General features: G+C 46.5%; 1 long non-coding RNA gene across 1 annotated transcript; it reads right to left on the bottom strand.

Annotated features, from left to right (window-relative positions):
• Window positions 1–8,404: 8,404 nt before the first annotated feature.
• LOC136487812 (uncharacterized) lies at window positions 8,405–10,244 on the bottom strand. The gene is made up of 4 exons (XR_010767371.1): window positions 9,892–10,244; window positions 9,540–9,610; window positions 8,741–9,056; window positions 8,405–8,638 (listed from the first exon to the last, which is right to left on the bottom strand). It is a non-coding gene; the product is annotated as an uncharacterized lncRNA (long non-coding RNA).
• Between the last annotated feature and the right edge of the window lie 379 nt (window positions 10,245–10,623).

Raw genomic sequence — 10,623 nt, 5'->3', positions numbered from 1 at the left:
TGACCAGGTTTGAATCCGTCTGGCCGATCATGTCCGCTGTCCCGGTGGAAACTACGGTCGTCGTAGCGGCGATCGTTGTACTGTCGGTTGTCGTTGCGGTCGTCGTGGCGGCAAACGTTGTGCTGTCGGTCGTCGTTCCAGTCATCGTGGCGGCGAGGCGGGCGATTAGTGCCCGTATCTTCGTTAAAACACACCTCCGCTTCCTCGGCGTCGGCGTACTGGTTGGCGGTTGTGATCATCTCGCCGATGCCGGTAGGTGGCTTTCTATTGAACTTAGAACGGAGTTCTCGATGATGAAGTCCTCGGATGAAGGTGGTGATGACTTCGGCTTCCGTGATGTTGGGAATAGAATTCCTCATCTCAGAAAAGCGTCTGATGTAGCTGCGGAGTAGTTCGGACGGCTTTTGGTTGATGCGGTTGAGATCGTGCTTGGTGCTCGGCCACCTACAAGTGGCCATGTAGTTGTTGGTGAAAACTCTCTTCAGATCTTCCCAAGAGCCGATGGAGTCCGGGGCGAGGCTTGTGAACCAGCTCATGGCGGCTGGCGTGAGCATAATAGGGAGATAGTTTGCCATGACGTTGGTGTCTCCTCCGGTGGCGCGGATGGCGGTGGCGTAAGCCTGCAGCCACTGAGTTGGGTTCATCCTTCCTTCATAGGGCTCGACTCCGGTGATTTTGAAACCACGAGGCCACTGGAGCATTCGGAGTGCCCTGGTGAACGCAGGGGGCCCTTCTGGGCTACCGGGACCAACATCGGCAGTGTTGCCGGCGACGATCGGCTCCAGAGCTGAGTATGGGTTGCTGTATTCCTGCTCGTACTCCTGGCGACGTCGTACTTCATCTTCATGGCGCCCGAAACATCATTGGTCTATACGCTGTCGTGTGTCCCGAAGGTTGCTGAGGTGCACTCGGGCGTCCTGTTCGACCTCTTGGTCATGCTGGCGATGATGCTCGGCGCGGTGGCCTCCAACTCCCCCCTAGGGAGGTGGTGACTGGTCGGCGAAGCGGCTTTGACTGGAGCGGCGATTGGATCTAGGATCAACTGATCAGCAGATCATGCTTGTGGAGCACGAAGGTCTCTGAACTTCTCAGATCTCGTTAACTTGATAGCGTGTCGCTTTAAGCATAGCGGCGACCTTGGCGAGCTCGGGCGTCTACGGGAGGTGAGCAAGTTCGTTGGCGGCCATGGCCAAATTAGCGCTCGGAGTCTTGAAAACATCGTGGCCATCAACGCGGAGGAATTCTTCATTGAGCTTGCGATGGAGGGGCCTTCCTTGTGAATCGAACTGGTTATCACGAGCGACCTCGGCCATCGCGATGGCGCGTTTGTTATCATGCCGTTGCACGCGGTTGGCGTTCCTGTTTTCACGGGCGGCGCGTTCCTCGTCTGTTTCGCCATTCTAGGGGGGCTGTCGATACTGACGTTGAAAATCATGCCACCCCGGAAAGGCAGGAGAGGAGGTTGCTTGGTGAAGGTCTCAGCGAGGGGCTCGGTGGATCCTTGAGATTTGGAGTCCAGATTTTCCTCAAGGATAGTTTGGAGAGATGCTCTGAGACCCCGGCCGGCGTGCAGCATGTTGACGGTTGGTGGAAATTGGTCGGCGAGCTGGTCGGCGAATTTGCCCCTCAGGGCGTCCTAATATGTAGTTGCGGTGTTGGTGAGCCCGAAAGGCAGGGCGGCGGGCCCTGGAGTCTGCCGAGCATTGAACGTTGATAGATCGAGATCGGAGGGTGCTCGGTGCTGAACAAGGGTGTCCAGAGGCGACTCAGCAATGGAGAGGCAATCGACGAGTTTCAGGCTGACCCGATCGATAGATTTGATCAGATCGTCGTTGTTGACATGCCTCCTCTGGTAGCAAGGAAGCGAGCGGCGGGTGGCTGATGGAGTCGACCCTGGAAGTGGTTCTGAGATTAGATCTGCAGTTGCAGGTGCGAGGGTGGTCAGTGCAGAATAGATCTGCACCGGCTCGAGAAGCTCTCCAACTCCGTCGGCGCTGATGACCCACGTGATGGATCCGACCATGAAGATCTGGCGGGCTACGGGAGGGGCGAAGAGCCTGTGGAAAAAACCATCTTGTTCGACAAGGAAATAGCACGCAGACCCCTACCTGGCGTGCCAACTGTCGACAGAATATCGTCGGCAGTCCACCGAGGGGCACCCCGTGATGGTAGATTGATCGGTAAAGGAGCGTGTAATCAAGAACAAGAAGGCAACAGAGACACATGAGTTATACAGGTTCAGGCTGTCGGTACGACGTAATACCTTACTCCTATGGTCTGTTGGTTTGCATTAGCTATCGTATGATTTGCCGTGAATTCATAGGGGGTCCCTGCCCGCCTTATATAGTCTGGGGGCAAGGTTACAAGTCAGTTATATCTGAGAGATAACCAGAAAGTAATAACATATTACAAGAAACATGGGATCGTACATATCCTATTAGATCTCGTAACATCTTCAGGATATCCTCTCCGTGCCTTGCGGGGGTCGCCGAGCAGAATCGTGCCCCGCAAGTCTCCTTGCAGGCTAGGCCGCCCCTGGAGGTATAGCCCATGTAACCTGCCGTGGGTATCCGGGGTCGTACCCCCCACAGTGAGGCTCCCTAAAAGTGTGGCAAGAACCATAAGGCTGACCCCGGAACAATACCTGAAGATAAATATAGAATATTAATACTTATTTTTTCTAAGATTAATTATGTTTTATTTCATCTTCTTATATGTCATATACTTGATGACGTAGGTGCCCCCGTGGTGGTGTGCCTACGATCTACAGTGCTGGGCCTGGATGGTGGATAGGTGGTGCGACCCCGCGTGGGAGGAGAATCACAACGCTTGCCAGGAGCGGCGTTTGCTGATGCCGGGTGCACCACACCATCAAGCCAACCTCAACCTCTTAGAATACGTGGCTAGATGGGTACGCGAATTCATTTCTTTATTCTAACGCTCAACTCTGAATAATTTTTAATCATATTGCTTTTTTGCAGTCGGCAGCACATGGTGGCGAGCCTTGCTCTCAGTTCATGGCATATGTTTTGGCCCACAAGGGCAAGGCGATGACTGACGTCACCTACAACCCAGAGGACCCGCCCTCCGTACAGCAACGAGCTTGTCCACAACCGCCTCGAAGGATACACATCGATGGCAAGGGTGGTCCATGGCCCAGAGTACGATCTGAGCGCCCAGGACCTTGATGGAGAAGTGGTCATGAGGGCGGGAGGAGGCAAGAAGCATAGTCGGTTCTAGATTGGTGACGGCACAATCGACACGGCCAGTACTCCCACTCTCTCCTAGATTCGAGCACGGAGCGCGAGTTCCAGCCCGACAATACGCCCACGGCCGGACTCTACATGGTATCAGATGAACGCACTCCAGGTTATTTTTATTTTATTCATCATTCATTGATTTTTACATACTTTTGCATTACATTATAACATTGGGATGAAATATTGTAGGCTCAGCTAGAACAAGAAATGAGGCACCGGGAGGAGCTAGAGGCAAAGATGGAGGCAGAGCGGCTGATGGCGGAGACAGAGCGGTAGAGGATGGAGGCAGAGCGGCTGCATATGTTTGAATATATGAGGGTGTTTACGCTGCAATCGGTCAACCACCGCCACCGATGCTAGTCCCTCCTTCTCAACCTGCTCTAAATACTATTTTAGGCACTGTGAGTCACTTTACAACCTTATAATCACTATTTCTAGTTTATGCAGAATCAATCTTACAAAGATAGCCGCATACACTAGAAACTTAATGACTAATGCTATATGTTTTTACCAACTAGTACTTAAGCAATCATATTAGAGCATAATGCAACTCAGAAGATATTGTTGATAGTTGCAAGGGTTATACTAGTTAGGCAGCAGAGAGACCATATGTGTTGTTCAATCTTGTTTCACACATGCAGTCTCTTCTCCTTTGTGCAGAATCAATCGGCAGTATCGAATGAGCCTCATGACCCAGTGTGGTCGCAGTGGAACCTGTGGCCTAAGTGACTACTTGTGATTTTATTTGCATTTATGGATTACCTGTGACTACTTGTGGTTGTGAATGAACCTACTAGTGATTTTGAAGTTTATTTGCATTTATGTGTTGTCGATATATCAATATGAGCTGTCTGTGATGCTTATTGTGAACTATGTGTGATGCTTGTAATGTTTATTTGAGTGGGGTACATTATACGTGACTGAACAATAAAAATAGCCTTTTGCCGAGTGCCAGGGTAAAAACACTCGACAAAGCGAACACGTGGCAAATTTATGTGCATTCTGGGACTAAAATGGTTTTTTTGTCAAGTGTCTGTGCTATGACACTCGGCAAAGAAGCCAATATTTGTACGTTCTGGGCCTGTCTTTGCCGAGTGTCTAGTATTTGACACTCGGTAAAAAAGACAGGTTTGTCGAGTGCCCGGTATTTGACACTCGGCAAAGAAAACAGGTTTGCCGAGTGTCAAATCCGAGACACTCGGCAAACGCGCCATCACGTTACTTTTTTTCGCCGAGCGTCGGTTTCAGCTCTCGGCAAAGTATTTGCCGAGTGCCCGATAGAAAACACTCGGTAAAGAGACGTTTGCCGGCATTGTAGATGTCGTGTGCTGTTTGCCGAGTGTTACACTCGATAAAACCTTTACCGAGTGCCTGTGGCACATGGCGAAGCCACTGTTTTCAATAGTGTTTGCCAACTACCGGTATTAACATTTCTGCGGTATAGAATTGGTACAACTAAATTCATTTCAAAAGTATTCTCTTATAATCCTAATCGTGTTATTAATTAAGAGCAATGCATGGTAACTTGTAAGAGAAATTATCTATGGTCAAAAGTGTTAATTTTTTAGATTGCACTGAGATAAATCTAGTGACCAGGGCAATCTAGAAGTTCAACCATCACTATGTGTGGGATGGGCGACGGAGACGCCGAGAGGGAGCCCATGACCATACAGTGCACGGAGAAAAATAACATAAAGGAGAATCGGATTAGGGGTACGTGATATTTGAAGGCTGTGAGGATAGATACACTCGACCTGGACCACCGGTGAGCTGACGGGTGTGATAATTACTCTAGAAAATTGTGTAGATAGAACTAAATAAGATTCTTTTTCACGGTATTTTAAAAAATAATAACGGTCTAGTTTTCTAAGAAGCCAATCAATTTCAAATTTGACTAAATCTATACAAAACAATACCTACTAGTATTTATGATATCAAAATAAGTATCATTAAATATATTTTTTATAAACATACTCTCTTTATCCAAATTAACTCAACTTATAGAGTTATGCTAAGTCAAACTATATTTTTGAGTATGGTCAATTTAAGATAGTTTAACTCAGGAAGATTCTAGGAATTAATTTATTTCTAGATGGAAGTATTATTTGGAAACGTAAATGTTTATATTATTTTGCTATAAACTTAGCTAAACTTAAATTTGATTGTTTTCTTGAAAACGAGATGTGCAGTTTTTTTTAGACAGGAGGACTAAGTCACGTGGATGTTGTGTTGGTTCAATTAAGTCACGTGGCATGTTGTGTTGGTTCAATTATTATCTTTTTTTTTTTGCGCTTCACCCTCTTCGAATACAGGTAGTAGTATCTGAACTCACACACTAACTCACACTATCACACGCACGCAAACTCACACACACACCAACTTTAGTGTGCAAGCTAGACCTACACCTACATGAAGAGGCTGCACATTGCTGAGAGATATCCGAAGTCATCTTGGCTTCGTACATGATGAGCACATCACACTGACCATTGTGGCACATCCACACGTGAGGCTACAGATATACAGGACCTGCAAATTTATTAATGAGGAAAAACCCCATGAGGCACGCGAGTGTCGATCCCAGGGATCGAACTCACGTCCGGCCGCTGGCACACCTGGCGAGCAAGCCACGCTCGGTCCTCAATTATTATCTTTTATCCCTTTGCTTTGATGATGCGATGATATTATTTGAAATTCCATTTACAAACGGTATATGCATTTCATTACTAAAAATTATACAAATTTTAGCACGGTGCACATTTAGTCTTGTTATTTTGCAAACTACCAATATTAACATTTCTGCAGTATAGAATTGGTACAATTAAATTCATTTCAAAAGTATTTTCTTATAATCTTAATCGTGTTATCAGGCTTTGATGATGCTAAGTCAAATATTTTTCAACTTTAACCAAATATATATTAAAAAAGATTAATATTTATGGTAAATAATTAATATCATTAGATAAATCATTGAATCTATTTTCATCATAAACTTAATTAAAGATACTAATATTGCTAATATTTTATATAAATTAAGTCAAACTCAAAAAAAAAAGTTTGACCAGCACGTCCCGGTTAGCTTCCACTCAAAGCCATCAACAAAAATAGCTTATGGCTAGTACAATTTTCACAGCACCTTCACCCCTGCTTTCACTGTCGTGGCTTCTAAGTTTTCACGAAAATTAGCCACCTGTAGTTACGTATGTGCCGGTTTGTTTTTTTTTTTATCTCGGTTCTTTTTCCTCATCCGCATGAAGCATTCGCTCGCAGGCGCACGTAACAAGGTCACGGCGGCGATGCTCCTCTAGCCCGTCCTCTCCGATTTCAGGGAGCCCCACGCCTAGGCCACCGCGCCCCAGACTGGAGAGGCCTAGTCTGGGGAGCCCCGATCGTCACGCCTAGGCCGCCGTGCGCGGGTTCCTTCGCGCTTGACCTCCGGCGGTCGATGGCTTGAGTTGAGAAAGAAGGCCAGGCAATGGCAAGGTGGTACATGGCATCGTGGAAGGACTCAGTCTGCGCCCAAAGCTGGCATGCCTTCTGCTCCATCAGGTCCCCCAAGGTCCAACCCAGCCCTGACACTCTCTGCTCAAGGCAGCCGATGGCGACGATAGCCACCGCCCCCATTCACCCAACCCCACCCAGATGCTCTGCTCGCGGGCTCTGGTGAGAGGAAGAAGAAGGCTGATGGGCAGGGTCCGCTCGCAAGTGAGACAGGGAGGAACTTGAGTGGGGAGGATCGTGGATGACATGTAGGGTCCGCTTATAAGTGAAAGAGGCCGACAATATATATTTTTTAAAAAGTCATAACTGTTCAACCAAATGGTTTTCAGCTTTGTCACAGCCCACACCCCATAACAGCTTTTTTCCAGCCCACAGCTCAACTTTTTCAAAAACCATAGCTCTACCAAACGAGGCCTTAAATATGCATTAGTTTATTTCCCTTATTTTAGGACGATTGAATCCTAAATTGGTTTGTTAAGAGGAGGTAAATTCGCTATTGATCCCCATCTCCCACTCCTACTTCCAACGTCTTGTCTTTGTCTCTATTCATTCCACAAATAAAATATAGGTAAGATTTTATCAAAGCGGATGTGTTTAAATTGAAACAGCTAGCCCCCAAATGTCCAGAAGAAGTGGCAATTGAAGCCGCCATAAAAGGGCTCCACAGATGACCTTTTGCAGGACACCTTGCTAGAGAAGTCAACCATCGAAGACCTATAGCGCGGATTCGTGAAGTAGTGCAAATCCGATAACAACCTCAGAAAAAAGAGTCAAAGAGCAAAATCAATTTAGACAAGCCTCACAGTTCCAAGGCGACCAATATAAAACCCAGGATGACAAGCAGCAGAACCAGCCTCATTGAAGGCACAAGGCATAATTAGCAGGCCAAAGTTCAGCCTAAGGACTCCAAGACAGCAAAGAGAACCTAATCACCAATAAGACAACCAAGGGAAACCCTGGAACAAAGGCCGAGGTAACAAGTAGAGGCCTCGAAAGCAATTCTATTTCTTCCAAGGTCAAGAAAAAGGCCACTCCACCAGAGACTGCTCGGACGCTAAGAAAGAGAGAAACCAGTCACATCCAAGCCCCAAAGAGATCAATCACATGAGTCAAGTTTCTTGGCAACAACAACCATACTTTAGGTCTCAACTCCACCATTACGCACCCATCAACTCTTGCCTCCGCGTACAACCCTAACTTGCCAACATGGCGTGTGGATTAACCCTCCCAGACAAATCAAATAACCGTTCAGCGCCCCGAAGCCAGCCTAACCTATGTGACTCCTAACCCCCCTCCCCCCCTCCACACACACACACACACATAACATACCTAGAACAACCCAGGCAGGCAATACGAAGCCTTGCCGCCGCCGCCAACCACCACACCAAAACAAGAGTCATACATCGATAACAAAGTATCCCTACATATCACGTTACCCACCATCAGCATGCTCCTATCAATATCGGGAGGATCCGCAATGAAATTTTGATGCAAAAAACTGAAAAGAGACTACCCGCGGTAGGTAAACAATGTGTCAACGAGTGGATCAGCAATTCACACATCTATAAAAAAATGTAAGCGTTTTAATACATTAACCATAGAGGACAAATAAATAGTACATCAAATAAAAAAAATACATATGCAATTTGAGGGAGCCAAACAAATAGATAGTGGGTAGTAGGTTGTTCTCCACAGGAATTCTATACACAAGGTACGATAAATTCGTGACCACCGATAAATCATAACTCTAAAAAATAATCCTAAACATTAGAAAAGAATGGTGTGTACCACTAAATTCTTTGGAGCCACTAATACACCGTGCCTTTTCATATCTTCAAACCCAGATAGAGGTACAGAAGAAAACCACATCTAAACCAAACCTGTAATGAAGGTTCAGGTGACAGACAAACAATGTTCTTGAGTTCAGCACTCCAGTAAAGGAAATGTAAGATTGACCCACCATGAATAAACAAACAGCTCACCAGTTTCCCCAATTGAAAAATATCTCATGAAGACATCCAAAGGAATATCTGTCCTGCCTTCCCTGATATGCAAGCCAATAGAAGATGTAGGCAAGAAAGTGATGGAGCTCTTGTAACATGGTACCTCAGTACCTCACTTGTGTCCAGCTGGTAAATTTTCATCCAGGAGCAATTATTTCGAATAAGGGGAAAAAGTGCGAGTCTGTTGGATGAGTATGATGTCAAGTGTGAAAGTGAAATACACAAGCTGCAGTCATTAACTTAATGGATGATGAAAGAACCCCATCAATCCGCCAAAAGCAGATGAAGCCAACTCCTAGGAAAAGGAAAAAAAGAGTGGGGAGTGTTAGAATAAACTATTGTTTTTTTTTTGTATGAACACAATAAGGGAAGGTGGCGCCGAAAGGCCCCCCTGTTGTGATACTGTAGCCGCTGCAGGTGCAGGCGCCGCACGGCTCACCTGCGGCACTGTAGCCACATGCAAAGACCGGCGCAGAGTCAGCCCTGTATGTTATCTAGTTACTGTTACAGCATGTGCGTTGTACTAGGACTAGATGGATAGAGTTGTATAAATAGACTACCACGGCAACTCAGTAAAGAAAGTTCAGATTTGCCATCTCCCATACAGGGTTTCGGCCAACGCTGGTGTCTTGTACTGTGTGTATATGCTCTGCTCTCCTTCTTCAACCTCGAGCCATAGTGAGTGGGGACGGACAACACTTGTTCGTGGTCGGCTTAGTTAGTGGGTGCTCAGCAACACTAGCGAGTGCTCGGCAAGACTGGTGAATGGTTCACTCACCTGAGCCGGTGATCCTGTGGGCCGACAGGGAGAAAAAAAACACGCCAAAATCTTGAAGGCCTCTTCATTTCCTGATTTGGCATGTCAGTTCGATAATTTAAAATCAGCGACTATCTTGGAAAAATGGAGAAGAGTACTTTCAGAGTGTAATAATCTACCATGCTAAATCTACAATGATACAGTACGTACATCAACTTACATTTCAGATCTTTTTTCCCTAGTGTGTCTAACTACTTATATCAAACAGCGGACATTCTTAGTAACGATTAGGATTAGGATTGTCAATCATATCATATGAGAAGACGATCATATGACAAAATATCTTGCACAAAGAAAATGTAAGAGGCATTACCAAAACAATTAAAATCCAAGATCACATGTCTCTGCTGCCTAGGATATATGCATTAATCGACCATGTACTGCAATTTATAAAGAGTGGTGAGCATTCAAGAAAAAAGTGGTGAGTACATTAACGAAGACCAGTGTCTGACTGGTACAATAGTGTAACTATCCAAAATTACTGTCATGATCAAAGCTGTCATATCGAAGTGGGAGGGGCTTCAGGGGTAACTGCTGTTTTATAAATTTCCAGAGAAAAATGGATTTTTGCCAGTAGTGCCTAATCTCAAACACCGCATTGAGGATAGGAAACAGAGCTTGCTGGGAAAACACAATCGAAACCTGAACCACGTGACCTAGATGCCGTGATGGTGAACGGCGTGGGGAGAGATGACGAGGACGAAGAGGACTCTGGACCTCCGGATCGCGTGGCACCAGATCCGGCGCCGGCATGGTTCTCCTCGCCCTACACGGCGCGGCGCTTCAGGGAAGCCGAGGAAGGGAAACGGCAGGCGTGGAGGCCGGAGGAGGCACGAGCAGGACTAGGCCATGGCCTGTGGGAATGGGCTGCTTATACCTCGGGGCGTACAGGAACCCGGCCTAATGGGTTGGGCTCTCTATGGAAAGCATTGAATTGAACTGGATCGGGCGGTGCTATTTAGTAGACTTTGCCTCGATCATGTCGGTGTGTGGACTCGTGAGTATAGGGCCTTCATATAGGACAGCGTGCCTGGAGTAGGGTCGG

Source organism: Miscanthus floridulus, chromosome 1 (assembly GCF_019320115.1).
Source record: "Miscanthus floridulus cultivar M001 chromosome 1, ASM1932011v1, whole genome shotgun sequence".
NCBI lineage: Eukaryota > Viridiplantae > Streptophyta > Magnoliopsida > Poales > Poaceae > Miscanthus > Miscanthus floridulus.
The sequence above is the reverse complement of the archived record's forward strand: the minus strand, read 5'-3'. Positions and strand labels throughout refer to the sequence as shown.